The 17573-nt window shown below is 39.5% G+C and overlaps 1 protein-coding gene across 2 annotated transcripts in view; it reads left to right on the top strand.

The window, feature by feature from the left end:
• The window catches only part of CTNNA1 (catenin alpha 1), a 177995-nt gene that overhangs the window by 293 nt on the left and 160129 nt on the right, over nucleotides 1-17573 (top strand). The window contains exon 1 of one of the 2 annotated variants that reach the window (XM_019424316.2): nucleotides 1-113. The exons of the other annotated variant lie outside the window; for it this stretch is intronic. The gene's annotated coding sequence lies outside the window, so the exon portion shown is untranslated. The remainder of the gene's footprint in view (nucleotides 114-17573) is intronic. 2 annotated transcript variants of the gene reach the window in all.

Here is a 17573-nt window from a genome sequence, read left to right as displayed (position 1 = left end):
TCCTCCCGGGAAAGTTTCTCCCGGTTTCTAAACTTTGTCGCGGCCGACTCGGCGCGCGCGCCCGACCCCCTCGGCCGCCTTCCTTGTGGAGCGGAGGCTGCGCGCTGTTTCCGGTACGGGAGTGGCGGAGAGTTGAGCTTTCCTGTGAAGTGATTGTGGTTTGTGGTTTCCGTGGTCGCACCCTCCTCCCCCGCCTCCGAAACTTGGCTGGCGGGTGGACGTGAGGATTGCGGAGCCCCAGCTCCCGCACGCGCGGCCGGGGCGAATGTGAGGGTGCAGTGCTGTCTTCCTCGGACCGGGTCTGGCTGGGAAGGTGCGCCACACCCGAGTGGACTATTGGCGTGTACCAAGTTAACCTTTGTTGTGCAATTACTCAGTCTATTCGTGCTGGTTAATAGGACGTACTTCCCTCTGGTTAGTTCTGGTATTCACGGGTGGCGTTGGAGTCTTTCTTGTGGACTTTTAAAGGAGTGTGCGTGTGTGAAGCACTTGTTGGAACAAATGTGGACCGAATGCCTGACCCTGGCTTGAAGGCAGGAATGGCTTCCCAACAATGCAGGCGGCAGTTGGCTCAAACCAGGATTGGCAGACACCCTCATGTCCTCCTGCCTCTCTAACATTTTTTTTGGTGTTTGTTTTGTACAGAATCTACAGTTTAGAAGACTATGTTAAGATATGGTAAGTCTCCAAATAAACTTAGGGCATATCGTATATATGTTGAAGGAAACGGTTACATCATTGTATTGTTGCCACAGGATAAGCATTTCCATGAGAGGATATATTTTTTTTTTTTTGGCACTGACTTTTTAAAGGACACTACAGGTATATGTTACTTTAAGAAAATGTAAGTTAAATTACTGTTATTAATTAAATAAATTAAAATAATTTATAAAAATTTAATTGTTATTTTGTTTCATAAGATGTTAAAAGTGGAGAAATTACCGATAGCCTCTCGCCAGTTATTTATCCTTCTTAACTTTTAAAAAATAACTGTTTTATCCACTTTTCTTTCAGACCCACAGATGATTTAAGATATCGTCTGTGCCCCCCCAAGAGTTGACAGTGTAATGTAGGGAAGGTATATAGCCTAGATGTCTTGCAGGGCAGACCCTAACAGTACTTGTGGATGGGCCAAATTTTATACACTACTAACGATAAAAGAAACTTGAGGATGCATGGAGAGGGGGCTAATAAGTTTTGTTTGGAGAAGTCCAGAAAGGCTTCTGGAAGAGAATGGCATTTGAACTGGATGAAACATAAGTAGGGTTTTGTCAGTGGAGGAAACATAAAAGAGAAGAGGAGTTTGTGGAATTGTGACATAACTCTTCTGGTTTTCCTTAAATTTTTGGCTCTTTTCAGTTGTGGTTTTTTTTTTTTTTTTTTTTTTTTCAGTCTACTCATGCCCGAGATTCTATCCAACATGTCTCAGTTTTTCACACCATTGACGTGGCATCACCTTCATTCCCATCATCAACATTTCATTCCAGACAGTGATTGAGAGATCAGGGGTGCCTTTTCCACGGTGAGAATCTCTTCTCACAGTCTCCCTGTCTTCAAACTTAGATACTAAAGTCCAAGCTTCTCTTCTTGTCGTGGATGTCTCACCTGACCTACATGGTCACCTGTACACCAGAGAGCTGAGTGTCCTAGGGGCTTCTCAGCCTCAGCATGCCCAGAATGAGACACTTTTCTGGAAACCTAAACCACATGTGGAGATCAGCAGTAACTGGTAGGGTCCTGGAATTTTTTTTGAGAAAGTAATAGCCTGAGACATGACGGACAGACTGGTTGTTGCAGGTGGTGGTGTGTAGTGCTAGTGAAGATCTGGACAAGGGAACACTGTCCTCTGCTTGTGTTGAAGGTCCTGAGATAGGAATGAACTTCATGTGGTTTGAGACCTAAGAGAAGACCTGTATATCTTGAAAACTTTTGGGGTGGGGAGAAGGCCTCACATGAGATTGCAGAATGCCAGGTCACATGTTTGAATTTTATGCTAAGAGCTGTAAGCAGCTATTGTGGGGAGTTTCATGATCTGGTTTTTTTGTTTTTTTGTTTTTTTTTTAAAGTTTATTTATTTACTTAAAAAATTTTTTTAATGTTTATTTTTGAGGGAGAGGCAGAGTACGAGTAGGGAGGGGCTGAGCGAGAGGGAGACACAGGATCCAAAGCAAGCTCTAGGCTCTGTCCGTGATGTCAGCATGGAGCCTGACGCGGGGCTTAAACTCATGAACTGTGAGACCATGATCTGAGCCAAAGTAGGACGCCCAACCGACTGAGCCACCCAAGCGCCCCGAGGTTCACTTATTTATTTTTGAGAGAGAGAGAGAGAGAGAGGGAGGGAGAGAGAGGGAAGTGTGAGTGGGGGAGGGGCAGAGAGCAGGAAGGAGAGAGAATCCCAAGCAGGCTCCACACTGTCAGTGCGGAGCCCAGCACAGGCCGAAGCCATGAATGGCGAGATTGTGACGCGAGCGGAAGTCCAAGGCTCAACCCACTGAGCCACCCAGGCGCCTTTCATGACCTGATTTTTTAAAGGAAGAGCACTCCTGCTTGTGCTTCGAAGCCTTGTGTACAAATGAAAATAGGGAGTTAAGCAAGGAAGATGGTGGGAATGCAGTGGTGGGGATAAAGGGAGCTGTATTTTGGGGAAATGAGACAGGACTTAAATATGGATTGGATGTAGGGGTGTAGGCTTATCTCTAACTATTTCCTCAATGATACCCCTGCTCCCATTGTATTTTGTCCCTTTCACGATGAGCTTTTAGTCATATCTCATGACTCAAGTTAGCCCTTTCCTTTCTGGTAGCAAACCTTCTCACCAGGAGGTGTCCTGCATTGTATTGTACCTTATTACTGATGTCCCTGCTTGCTTTTTCCTCCAGGAAGTGGGCTTCTGAGCCCCTTGATAACCTTAGCATTTGACTTGGTACCTTGCCTGGAGGGCAAATTAGATATTTGTTGAATGAAGGAGGAAAAAGTGGCTTCTCAGCTTGGAGTCTAGCTTGTGGGTGGAACTGTGATGGATGAGGCAGTAGTCTGATTATGGCAAACTGAAAACCATCTCCATTCCATTCTTCTTCCTTTTCTACCCGTATCTAATCAGAGATGAAATCTTCTCCATCCAGTGTTCATCTTACATTAATTACTTTTTTCTGTTTTCTCTACTTCCATCGTAGTTTAGATTATCTTATCTTTGAACTATCAAAACTACTTGTTCTCTGGATAAATTGTTCTATTATTGTTTGCTTTGGTGCCTTTTTCATATTTTTTCCTTTGCCTGGAGCACTGTTCTCTTTTTCATCCATCTGACAAACTCATTTACTCTTTAAAACCCACCTTAGATGTCACTGCCTCTGGTTTTCTCTTAGAACTCAGTGCTTCTTGGGTCGTTTGTACATGTTCTGTGGTTGCATCTTTTATACTGTTTGGTAAATATTTTTATGTATGCCTTCCTCCCAGCTGGGGGTTTCTTAGAAGTGAGGTCTAGGCTTTTATTTTTGACAAAACTTAAAGTATGATATACATGTAGAAGAGTGCTCAAATCATAAGAGTACCTGCTTATTGAAGTAGTTGAGCGAAGACCATCACATCCACTATCCAGACCAAGAAACAGTAAATTACCAGCCAGTACTCTGGAAATCCCTTCTTATCAGTTTGAAGTCACTACCTGTCTCTGTGCTCATTTCAGTTTTTAATCTGATATTTGGGAACATTATAGTTGCCATAGTTAGTTGAGTGTCATAGTGTTAATTAGTGTTTGCCATAGTTAGTTGAGTGTCTTCCTGTCTTCCCCTCCAGCTTTTCAGTCTTTATACCTAAGCAGAACTCACATTCATTTGAGAAACTTATTACTATCGCCTTGCTGAACTGGTCAGACTCTGGTTGGCATTCAAGGGCTTCTCAATTCTGGCCCTAACTTAACTTGTTCAAGTTTATTTTCTACTGTAAATTCAAATTAATTTTCTACTACAGTAGATGTATGTGTTCTCTGCACCTGCCAGCCATTCATACTAGAGTGCCTCATCCTTCTCTGACACAAATGCCATCCATTTATGAAGGCTTATTAACATGTTTTACCATTGAGACATTTTTCATCATTGCTGAAATGATCTTTAATTGATGAGAAATCTAAAATTTGCCCCTGATTATGACATTCTCACTATCCTGTTTTTTGGTATTTTTTTTTGTGTGTTTTTTGGTGGTTAAATATATGTAACAAAATGTACCGTTTAATTATTTTTATGTATACTGGTGGCATTGAGTATATTCACGTTTTTGTGAACTTACCACTGCGATCCATATCTGGAATTTTTTTCATTTTCCCAAACTGAAACTTCATATTCGTTAAACAGTAACTCCCCATTTTGCCTCTCTTCAGTCCCCTGACAACCACCATTGTACTTTTCTTCTCTTAAATTTGATTACTGTAGGCACCTTACGTAGGTGGAATACTACAGTCTTTGTTCTTTTGTGACTGGTTTATTTTACTTAGCATAATACCTTCAGGGTTCACCTGTGTTGTAGCATGTGTCAGAATTTCCTTTCTTTTTTAGGCAGAATGATACTCCATTATCTCTTCATCTGTTGATGGATACTTCGGTTGCTAGCACTTTTTGGCTGTTAATAACACATCTTCACCAACACTTGTTATTTTCTTTCTTTTTAAAAATTTTATTATTAATGAGAGAGAGACAGAGTGAGTGCATGTGCACGCGAGCTGGGGAGCAACAGAGAGCAGAGGAGGGAGAGAGAACTCCAAGCAGGCTCTGCCCTGTCAGCGGGGAGCCTGTCGCAGGGCTTCATCTCAAGAACTATGAGATAATGACATGAACCAAAATCAAGAGTCAGTGCTTCAAAACCACAGTGAGATACCACCTTACACCTGTCAGGCTGGCTAACATTAACAACTCAGGCAACAACAGACGTTGGTGAGGATGCGGAGACAGAGGATGTCTTTTGCATTGCTGGTGGGAATGCAAGCTGGAGAAGCCACTCTGGAGGAGGTTCCTCAAAACATTAAAAATAGAACTACCCTACGACCCAGCTAATTGCACTACTAGGTATTTATTGAAGGGATACAGGTGTTCTGTTTTGAAGGGATACATGCACCCCAATTTTATAGCAACACTATCAACAACAGCCAAAGTATGGAAAGAGCCCAATGTCCATGAATGGATGAATGAATAAGGAAGATATGGTGTGTGTGTACACAGACACACACCCCCCCCCCCACACACACAGTGGAGTATTACTCGGCAATCAAAAAGAATGACATCTTGCCATTTGCAACTAAGTGGATGGAACTAGAGGGTATTACGCTAAGTGAAATTAGTCAGAGAAAGGCAAATATCATATGACTTCACACATATGACGACTTTAAGGGATAAAACAAATGAACATAAGGGAAGGGAAACAAAAATAATATAAAAACGGAGAGGGACGAAACATAAGAGACTCTTAAATATGGAGAACAAACAGAGGGTTACTGGAGGGGTTTTGGGGGTGTGGGCTAAATGGGTAAGGGGCATTAGGGAATCTACTCCTGAAATCATTGTTGCACTATATGCTAACTAATTTGGATGTAAATTAAAAAAAATAAATTAAAAAATGTTGGTAACCCATTGAGCCACCCAGGCGCCTTTCTTTTCTTTCTTTCTTTCTTCCTTCCTTTCTTCCTTTCTTCCTTAATAGCCATCCTAATGGAAGTGAGGTGGTATTTCTTTGCAGTTTTGATTTGCATTTCTCTGATAAGTGATGTTGAGTATCTTTTCATGTGCTTATGATCCATTTGTATATTTTCTTTGAGGAAATCTCTGTGCAAGAGTTTTAATTGGGTTGTTAGCTCCCTACCCCCCTTTTGAGTTATAGGAGTTTTTTATGTGTTCTGGATTTTAAAAAAATTCCAGCATAGTTAACATACAGTGTTACAGTTTCAGGTATATGGTGTAGTGATTCAACAATTCTGTGCATTACTTAATGCTCATCATAATAAGTGTATCCTTAATTCACCTATTTCACTCACCCCCACCCACCTCCCCTCTGGTAGCCATCATTTATAGTTAAGTGTCTGTTTTTTGGTTGTCTTTTTTTTCTTTGTTTTGTTAAATTGTACATATGAGTCAAATCATATGGTATTTGTCTTTCTCTGATTCATTTCACTTAGCATTATATTTTCTGGATCCATCCATGTAGCAAATGGCAAGATTTCATTCTTTTTTTATGGCCAAGTAATATTCCGGTGTGTGTGTGTGTGTGTGTGTGTGTGTGTGTGTGTGTGTGTGTGTGTGTTTGTTTTGTAACACACACCCCACATCTACTTCATCCATTCATCAATCGATGGGCACTTGGGCTGCTTCCATAATTTGGCTATTGTAAATAATATTGCAATAAACATAAGGATGCATGTATCTTTTTGAATTAGTGTTTTCATATTCTCTGGGTAAATATCCAATGGTGTACATTCTGGATATTTATTACTTTTCAGTATATGATTTGTAAATATTTTTTCTAAGTTTATGGGCTGATAATGTCCTTTGATTCATGAAACTTTTACATTTTGATCAAGGTCAGCTTACCTGGTTTTTCTTTTGTTGTTTGTGCTTTTGGTGTCATGTATAAATCATTGCCAAATCCCATAGCATGGAGCTTTTTATGCTTTTTTTCTCCCCTCAACTACACTGTGGACATCTTGAGGGAAGGAACTAAGTTACTATTGTAGCTGCTTTACCCTTCAGCACAGTGAGCACATGGTGAACAAGGAGAAAGTAGGGAAACATTTTTTTTAATGTAATTTTTAAATGGTCATAACGAACACTCAAGATATATGTGTAGGGTGGGGTGTTTCCTGCTCTTGGTGATTTGTCATTGATTATGTCTGTCTCATGAATTAGGATGATAACGTGTTTTTAGGCGTTAGACAGTGTGTGAGCACAGGAGGGGCAGAGAGAGAGGGAGACAGAATCCAAAGCAGGCTCCAGGCTCTGAGCTGTGAACAGTGAGATCATGACCTGAGCCACCCAGGTGCCCCAGGGAGGAGTTTTGGGTTTTTTTTAATGTTTATTTATTTATTTTTTTATTTTGAGAGAGAAAGGACGGGAGGGGCAGAGAGAAAGGAAGAGAGAATCACAATTAGGCTGTGTGCTGCCAGTGCAGAGCTGGATGCAGGGCTTTGAAGTCAGGAACCATGAGATCAGGACCTGAGAAATCAGGAGTTGGACACTCAACCAGCTGAGCTACCTAGCCTGCCTTAGGAGTTTTTAATCTTTTAAGTCCCAGCTGGAGAGCTTAGAGTTTGAACTTTGCTATCTGTGTAATGAATAAGAGAATTTATGAAGTATATTTATTTAAACTTCTAATGTGATAAAATGATAAAATTTAATTCCTGAACAGGAAATTTTTTTATTCATATTAAGTGGGTTGTCTTGCAAGTAAAACTAGTGAGCTAGTTCAGTACTTAAATAGCATTAAATTGCAGGTTTACCTTTCTTAAGACTCTTCTAGACCTTAAAATCTTTTGGTAGATGCCGAGCTCCTTCAGGGTAATTACATCCTTCTGAATCTTTGACTCCTATGATACCTGACTCATTTTTTTTAATTAAAAAATTTTTTAAATGTTTATTTACTTTTGAGAGAGAGAGACAATGAGACAGTATGAACGGGGGAGGGGCAGAGAAAGGGAGATGCAGAATGCAAAGGAGGCTCCAGGCTCTGAGCTGTCAGCATAGAATCAAGCTCATGACCTGAGCCGAAGATGGTTGAAGATGGATGCTTAACCGACTGAGCCACCCAGGTGGCCCAATTCATTTATAAAGCCATATCAGATACTCTTCAATAAATACTGAATTAGTTATAGTAGGTATACATATGCTATATATAGGATTGTGCCAAGGGGTGGAGGCATGGTTTTACATCCAGTTTATTAAAGTTAAAAAAATTTTTTTTTTTTAATGCTTATTCATTTTTGAGAAACAGAGACAGAGCATGAGTGAGGGAGGGACAGAGAGAGAGGGAGACAGCCAGTCAAAGCGGGCTCCAGGCTCTGAGCTGTCAGCACAGAGCCCGAAGCTGGGCTTGAACTCATGGACCACGAGATCATGACCTAAGTTGAAGTCGGACGCTTAACTGGCTGAGCCACCCAGGCGCCCCTTATTAAAAAAGTTTTTTGTAATAAAACTCATAGCACCTAAAGATAGACACTGGTAATGTTTTGGTGTACATCCTCTAATCTTTGTTTTTGGGTATGTATATTGACAATAACTTTTATAAAAATTAGTTTTTACTTTGTCTTCTTTTGTAATCTACTGTTCATTTGTCATAATTTGAACATTTCCCCTATTAGTAGGATAAGATTAACCTTTATTTTATGTATCCCTTTGAAAAAGGAAACACCACCAAATATACTAGACAATAACATCAATTGTAAGACCCATCCAGATGTTAGAGGCTTAAAAATGTGAAATATGTATGCTTTAGAACTGATGATATATGATTAATTGCACAGTACTGATATAGCATATTAATGATCGCCGACTATTCCATTTTGTAGGTTCTTTTTTTTTTTTTAATTTTTTTTTTTTTTAAATTTTTTTAACGTTTATTTATTTTTGAGACAGAGACAGAGCATGAACAGGGGAGAGGCAGAGAGAGAGGGAGACGCAGAATCCGAAGCAGGCTCCAGGCTCTGAGCTGTCAGCACAGAGCCCGACATGGGGCTCGAACTCACGGCTCCAGGCTCTGAGCTGTCAGCACAGAGCCCGACATGGGGCTCGAACTCACGGACCGCGAGATCATGCCCTGAACCGCAGTCGGACGCTTAACCGACTGAGCCACCCAGGCGCCCCTGTAGGTTCTTTTTGATCAGCCCTATTAGACATTTAGTTTGCTTGTAGAGCTGTGTTAGTGTAGCTCAATCTTCTCCCCATCTTTGATTATTTCTTGAGGTTAACTTGGAAAAGGTTTCCTACTCTTAAAGTATTTTTTAAATTATAGTTAAACATACATAAGATAAAACTTCCCATTTTAATAGTTGTTAAGTGTACACTTCAGTGGCCTTAAATACATTTATGATGTTGTGCAACCATCATCACTATCTATTTTTGGAACTTTTTTGTCATCCGAAACAGAAACTTTGTATGTATTTGACAGTGACTTCCCATCCTCCCCTCTACCCAGCCTCTGATAACCTCTCTTCTACTTACTGTCTTTATGAATTTGCCTATTTTAGGTACTTCATATAAGTGGAACCATACAATATTTGTCCTTTTGTGTCTGGCTTATTTCACTTATTGATACAATGTTTTTAAGGTTCATTCATGTTGTAGCATGTGTCAGAATTTCCTTTTTTTTTCCCTTAAAATTTTTATTGTGGTGAAATAAACATAAAATGTACTATCAATGGGGTGCCTGGTTGGCTCAGTCGATTAAGCATCCGACCTTGGCTCAGGTCTTGATGTCGCAGTGAGTTAGAGCCCTGTGTTGGGCTCTGTGCTGACAGCTCAGAGCCTGGAGCTTGCTTCGGATTTTGTGTCTTCTTCCTCTCTCTCTACCCCTCCCCTGGCTCTCACTCTCTCTCAAAAGTAAACATTAAAAAATTCAATAAAATTTGCTACCATTGATTAATGATATAGTTTAAATATTTATTTTGAGAGTGAGAATCCCAGGCAGGCTGTGTGCTGACAGGGGAGAGAGAGACTGATGTGGGCTCATTTGTGACCTGAGCTGAAATCAAGAGTTGGTCGCTCAACGGATTGAGCCACCCAGGTGCCCTTTTGTGTTTTTTTAGAGAGATAAAGAGAGATTGTGTGCACGTGTGTGTAAGAGAGCGAGCGTGGGGGAGGGCCAAGGGAGAGACAAAATCTCAAGCAGGCTCCATGCCAAGTGGGGAGCCCCATGCAGGACTCAATCTCAGAACCCTGAGCTAAAATCAAGAGTTGGGATGCTTAACTGACTGAGCCACCCATTTGTCCCTAAAATTTACTCTTACTTGTTTTAAGCCTACAGTTCTGTGATATTAATTACATTTATGTTGCAGTGCAACCTTACCACCATACATTTCTAGAAATCTTTTTATCTTGTAAAAGTAAAACAACTCCCCATTTTTATTAAACAACATTATGAACTCCCCAGTTCTTTCTTACTCCAGTTTCTGGCAGCCACTATTCTACTTTGTCTCTTTGACTGCTCTTGGTACTTCATAAAAGAATCATGTAGCATTTGTCTTTATGTCTTGTTTTACTTATTAACTATTTACTTATTAACTAATTCACTTATTAACATATACTATGGCTGTATGTCTTGTTTTACTTATTAACATAATATCCTCAAGATTCATTCATGTGGTAGCATATGAAAATTTCCTTCCTTTTTAAGGCTGAATAATGTTTTATCATATGTATGTATATATACACACACCACATTATGCTTATTCATTCATTTCTTGATGAATGATTACTTCCATATTTTAGCTACTGTGAATGCTGCTATGAACATGAATGTACAAATATCTCTTGGAGACCCTGCTTTCACTTTTGGATATACCCAGAAGTGGAATTGCTGGATTATAGGGTACATTTATTTTTAATTTTTTGAGGAACTGTCAAACTTACCACTTTACATTCCTACCAGCAGTGCCCAAGGGCTCTAATTTCTCTATATCTTTGCCAATACTTGATATTTTCTTTTTTTCTTTTTTTTTATGGTAGCCATCCTAATGTATTTGAGGTGGTATTACATTGTAGTTTGTTTTTTTTTAAATTTTTTAACGTTTATTTATTTTTGAGAGACAGAACATCAGCAAGGGAGGGGCAGAGAGAGAGGGAGACACAGAATCCAAACCAGGCTCCAGGCTCTGAGCTGTCAGCACAGAGCCTGAAGCAGGGCTCGAACTTAACAAACTGTGAGATCATGACTTGAGCCGAGGTCGGATGCTTAACCAAGCGACCCACACGCCCTCATTGTAGTTTTGATTTGCGTTTCCTAATGATTGGTGATGTTGAATATCTTTCATGTGTTTTTTAGACATCCCTATATCTCTGGAGAAATGTCTATTCAAATCCTTTGCACATCATTGGGTTGTTGTTTGGTTTTTAGTTTTAGGAGTTTTCTCTATTTTCTGAGTATTAATCCCTTATCACATATGACTTGAAAATACTTTCTTCCATTCTCTGGGTTGCCTTTTGATTCTGGTAATAGTATCCGTTGATACACAAAAGTTTTCATTTTGATGAAGTTCAATTTATCTATTTTTTTCTTTTGTTACCTGTGTCTTTGGTGCCATATACAGGAAGTCATTGCCAAATCCAGTGTCATGAAACTTTTACCCTGTGTTTTCTTGTAAGTTTTATGGTTTTAGCTCCTACATTTAGGTCTTTGATTCATTTTGAGTTTATTTTTCTTTATGATGTTAGGTAATGGTTCAACATCATTCATTTGCAGGTGGTTACGCAAGTTTACTCAAGACCATTTGTTGAAAAGACTGTCTTTTCCTCATTGACTGATTTTGACACCTTTGTCAAAAATCATTTGACAGTAAATGTCAAATTTGACTGTAAATGTCATTTCTTTCTGGACTGTCTGTTCTGTTCTGTTGGTCTATATGTCTGTCTTTATGCCAGTACCACACTGTTTTGATTACTGTAGCTTTGTGTTAAGCTGATGTCAAAATAGCTCTTGAAGCTAACAATATTTTGTATTATTCTGTGGTTTAGTTGTATGTATATGCTGTTGTGAAAATCAAATGAATCCATTTAACTTTCCTGTGTTTTGATTGTTGAAGTGATTACACAATTGTTTGAGTTTGTTAAAACTCAAGGAATAGTATAACAGAGTGAATTTTAGTGCATATGAAAAGTGATACAATAGGTAAAAATAGGTTTTTTTCAAGTTTGATTACTTCCTCAGCCCAAATCATTTTTTCCTCATGAGTGACTGTGAAGCCACACCATTAAAAGTAAAAGTATTCTGGGGCGCCTGGGTGGCTTAGTCGGTTAAGCGTCCAACTTCGGCTCAGGTCATGATCTCACGGTCCGTGAGTTCGAGCCCTGCGTTGGGCTCTCTGCTGACAGCTCAGAGCCTGGAGTCTGTTTCCTATTCTGTGTCTCCCTCTCTCTCTGACCCTCCCCCGTTCATGCTCTGTCTCTCTCTGTCTCAAAAATAAATAAACATTAAAAAAAAAAAAAGTAAAAGTATTCAAGGGATTTTCATTATAATGTCCATGTTAGCAGATTTAAGTCTTCTTTTTTTTTTTTTAATGTTTACTAACTTTGAGAGAAAGAGAGAGCATGTGTGTGAGTATGAGTGGGGGAGGGACAGAGAGTGAGGGAGAGAGAATCCCAAGCAGGCTCCCCACAATTCTGTCAGTGCAGAGACAGGACTTGACATGCTCAATCTCAGGAACTGTGAGAGATCATGACCTGAGCCGAAATTATGAGTCAGAAACTCATGAGTCAGATGCTCCAGGTGCCCCTGGAGGATTTAAGTCATATTAGTACCTTCTATTTTCTTTTAAGAAAAAAAGTTAAATACATCAGGCATCTGTGAGCACTTCATGGAACAACAGTTCCTAAAATTTGCCCAGATTGTGAGTGTGCTAGCTTCCAGACCTTAAGGGTGTTTGTACAGTGTGTTGATCAGCTCAGCCCCTCACATGGTGGGCTGGCTTGAACGTGCTGAACAGTGTGGGGAAGTGGACAGTCTGGCTTGACTTGCCCTGTCTCATGCTGTTTGCTCACTTGCAAGAGCACTATACTAAATTTATGTGTTATTGAAAGTTCAAAATGTGCAGAAATAACCATGCTTCAAAATAAAACTTCAACATTGCTCTTTCTCTGTTGGAGCTGCTAAATGTTCATTATTTTCTTCTTTAGTTTTTTTCATAGCTATCAAACTTCTCTATGTGACAGTGTGCCCCAGCCCCATTTCTAATGGAGCTTGAAATTAACATGATTTCTGTTTACTTGTTGATGGACTGTCATCTATCAACCCCAGTTTTTGATAGTGATTTAATTTGTGCTTTTTCAGTGGCTCAAGTTTGGAGTAATGCATATAATGTAAATATGATTTGAAAGGCAACTTTGAGTGTTCCTTAAAAAAAATTTTTTTTTTAATGTTTATTTATTTTTGAGAGAGACAGAGACAGAATGCGAGTCGGTTAGGGGCAGAGAGAGAGGGAGACACAATCCGAAGCAGACTCCAGGCTCCAAGCCGTCAGCACAGAGCCTGACCTGGGGCTCGAACTCACGTGCTGTGAAATCATGACCTGAGCAGCAGTCGGCTGCTGAACTGACTGAGCCACCCAGGCGCCCCTTGAGTGTTATTTTAAATGTTTGTAATATAGATTGGTCATTTGGAACAAGTATTACATGAATAGTGTGATTTGCTTTAAAAACATTTTTTTTAATTTGAATTTGTTTTTTTAATGTTTATGTATTTTGAGAGGAAGAAGAGAGAGAGAGCGGGCTCACAAGCAGGGGAAGGGCAGAGAGGGAGAGGTGGAATACCAAGCAGGCTCTGTCAGCACAGAGCCCGATGTGCTGTCACAAACTGAGATCATGACCTGAGCCAGGATCCAGAGTTGGATGCTTGGTGCGCCTGGGTGGCTCAGTTGGTTAAGAGTCTGACTCTTGATCTTGGCCCAGGTCATGATCTCATGGTTCTTCGTGGGTTTGAGCCCTGTGTCTTTGCTGACAAGTGCAGAGCCCACTTGGAATTTTCTCTCCTTCTCTCCGCCTCTACCCTACTCGTGCTTGTTCTCTCTCTGTCTCTCTCCAAAATAAATAAATAAACTTGGAAAAATTAAAAAAAAAAAAAAAAGATGCTTAACCGGCTGAGCTGCCCAGGTGCCCTGGGTTTTAAAATTTGTTGTCAGCTGGGGGCGCCTGGGTGGCTCACTGGGTTAAGCATTGGACTCTTGATTTGGGTTCAGGTCATGATCTCATGGTACTTGGAATACAGCCCCAAGTCAGGCTCCATGCTGACAGAGCAGAGCCTGCTTGGAATTCTCTCTGCCTCTTTATCTCTGTCTTTCTTTCTCTCTGTCCCTCCCCCTCCCCCTTGCACTCTCACTCTGTCTCAAAAATAAAGTAAATATACTTAAAAATTTTTGTCATCTGTCCCATGTTCCAATTATAGTAGAAGAGCAGGAATTACACTGTGGAAGTTGTTATAATTTTAAGCTGTAAAGTTTTTTTAAAAGAGACTTCCAGGGCTTTAGAGAAGAAACAAACTATCATTTGCCTTAAAATATTGTAATGAATAATTTATTATTATTTTTAAAAAATATTTATTTTGAGAGAGCGTGTGTGGGTGCATGCAAGCAGGGGAGGAGCAGAGAGAGGAAAGAGAATCCCAAGCACGCTCCTCCATTTACTGACTGAGCCACCCAGGTGCCCCTGTAATGAATAATTTGATCCAGTTTAATCTCAGTGTTAAATAACTGGTCTTATTCCTTAATTGCTGATTTAAAGACTAGTTCTATCCTGGATTGCTTAATTTTGGCTATTGCATTTAATTGTATTGAGCTGTGGATTTCCCTCATTTTCTTATTCTGAGATTTCATTATTAAATATTGTCATAAATAAGTGGACCATCATTTACATTTTCAAAATGTTTTATTGTATCATTTTTGTTTTGTTTTGTTTTTGTTAATATTTGACATGAATTGAAGATGTGAATTGGAAGCCTGTTTAATTATTAGGTTACATAATCCTCTACTGGTTTATTAACCAGGTATAACTGCAGACTGTTCTGAAAACTGAAAGTGCTATCATAACTCAGGAAATGCATTCAGTGTGGCCCATTTCAAGTGACATGAAGGATAGGAGCCTTTGCTAATAGTCTGTTTACCCTGTGCAGCTCTGATACATGCTTTTCTTTGCAAGCAAAGATGCATTGTTAACTATTCTCTCATGGTATGATGAATATTTCATTATGTTAAATATTTCAATATTAATCTAGACTTAATCATGGTTTGTGAAAAATGATAGTGCAGTGAATAAGGCAGAAGCTGAAAGGGTAAGTCAGTGTTCATGGGGTTTTCTGTTTGTGGGGATCTCTGAATTGGTAAAGGTTTCTTACAGTCATCTTTTATCATTTTCTTGCTTCCTTGGACCTAAGGGTCATCATATTCTTAGAAAAGCTGTAGTCTGACTTTGAAGTGTATCTTTAGAAACCTGTCATTTTGCAGAGAAGTGGCTAAGTGAAATGTGAGCTTGATCTCTTGGGAGGAGGAGGGAAAACCAGGGAAATGGCAATACTTGAGAGAAATTTAAGCTTCTTTGGGGTCATTAAGACCAGTGAAAGACATAATGTTTTCTAGGTATCTTTATTGAGTCAGGGTCAGAGGCAGCATTTAGTTTGCTTTATCTCTACTTCAGTGGGAAGGGTTCAATTAAATACAATAAGTCTGCCTTTCAAAGCACATGCTGGGAGATGTTAAGAATGTGTAAGTCACCTTTGCTAACCTCAAGAAGTTTACAAACTAATGGGATTATTAGTCTTGCTATATCAGTCTATACTTACTTTTGCTAATCTGTAAGAAGAGACATTTCTTATTTCTTTCCACAAGTGCTAATGTTGCTAAATGAAACCTAAAACAGTCAAGGCTGGTATTAATCATTTATAGATTGTTACTAGGTGAAAGTTATCATGCTCAAAAAAGCCATGGTCCCTGTGTTCAAAGGGGAGTTCCCAGTTTCCTGGGAGACAGATGCACTGACAGTGCTGTGTGGCAAGTACTATAATAGAGATACTTGTGAAGTGCTGGGGGAACCCAGAAAAGAGGCAACAGCTCTTTCTGTGGGAGCAGAGGACATTTGTGTGAGTCTTGAAGGAAGATGGAAAAGTCTGGAAAGATGCTTTGGGCAGAGGAAAGGGCTTTTATAAAGGCCTGAAGACATGAATGTGCATTGGAGAAGAATTTCATGGAGTGGATGTAGGTGACTAGTCTGTTAGGCTAGTTGCAGTCAGGTTTGTAGACAGGAGTTTGGGTTTCACCCTGTTTGTGGTGGGGAAGTAGTCCCTTAGCCTTTGAGGAGTGGATTCTATGATAATGATAAATTAGGCTGTCTGGATAATGATTGGAAATGAGAAGACTTCTAGATATTTTAAACCAGAATGTAGGCCAGAGCCCAGAGATAGGAAGGGTTAGTAGAGTCAGGTATTTACTGATGTACAGAAGAGGGGTAGGGAAGAGGATGAGAGGCCTAGAGTCTCCTTCTAGGGTAGCTGGTTGGGTGCATCTTTGGTCAGCAGAAATGGAGAAAGCCAAAGAGGGAGAAGATTTGGAGGAAAAAGCTTGGCTTATGGCCTATGGAGTTTGAATAACTTAGCTCTTCAGTTGCTTGTTGGGAAAAGTCCTTTAGATTGGGGAAATGCTGCTCTGGCCACTTCTGACATTCACTGTGGTAGCTGTGAAAAGGTGGAGTTTGCTTTTTTGTTTTTTGGAGGGTGGATGGGTAGAGGGGTTGGTTTTAGGGTTTCTTAAGTAGTATTATAAACTATAAGAATAGAATGGGTCCAGTGTATTTAAAAAATATATATGTGTATATATTAAATAAATATATATAATTAAAAAATATATATTTTAAATATGTTTAAGTAATCTCTACACCCAGTGTGGGGCTTGAACTCAAAACCCTGAGATCAAGAATCAACGTGCTCTTCTGACTGAGCCAGCCAGGTGCCCAGGGCCCAAAGTATTTTTAAATTGGGAAAGATAAAGACCAAACCTCTAATGCCTTTGATTTCTTTGCTTATCTTCAAACCTTATTTTTTGTCATTTAAATATTTATCTTCTATTTTTCACTCATGTTTGTTCTTGGAAGTCATCAAGGTTCTTTGTTGCCATTGTCTCCTCTTATAGCCTGAAACAGTATCCTTCCCCTCCTCTCCTACAAGAGATCCTCAGTGAGGACTCCCTGACCTTTTGGGGACTCCCTCCTGGATATTCCTCTTGTATACTGATGTATTATAACTATTTTCTGTTGTATTGTAACTGTTTTCCTGTCTAGACTGAGCTCTTTCCCCCACCTTTTTTTTTTTTTTTTTTGAAAATCTTCAAATGTATAGAAAAGTTGAAAGTAATAGAGTGAGCACTTGATTCATCAATTCACTTAGATTCACCAGTTATTAACATTTTTCATGTTTGCTCAGTTGCTTTATATAAGCTTTTTTTGAGGCATTTGATAGTGAACTGTTGATACCAGGGAACTTCACCCTTAAATTCTTCAGCATATAATTCCTAAGAATAAGACACTGCCTTTACCTAACTACAGTATCACATGAGAAATTCTATGTCACAGGAGAAATTTTACATTGATATAGTAACATAATTCCATTTAAAGAGAGGTCCAAAAATCTTGTTGGTTCTCCCTGGGAACTTAGGAACTTGGGAGAAATGCAGACTCTTACATCCTACCCTAGACCTACTAAATCACAATTTGCCTTTTAGTAAGATTCCCAGAAGTACTTACTGATCTCATGGTATAGTCCATAGTCCTATTAAATTCAAACCGTTGTCCCAGTGATGTTTTTTATAGTTGTTGTTGTTTGTTTGTTTTGTTTTTTTTTTTTTTTTAATG

This window comes from Panthera pardus, unplaced genomic scaffold (genome assembly GCF_024362965.1).
Source record: "Panthera pardus isolate Hobbes unplaced genomic scaffold, ASM2436296v1 HiC_scaffold_2, whole genome shotgun sequence".
NCBI lineage: Eukaryota > Metazoa > Chordata > Mammalia > Carnivora > Felidae > Panthera > Panthera pardus.
Note: the sequence above shows the minus strand (reverse complement) of the source record. Positions and strands in the feature narration are given on the sequence as shown.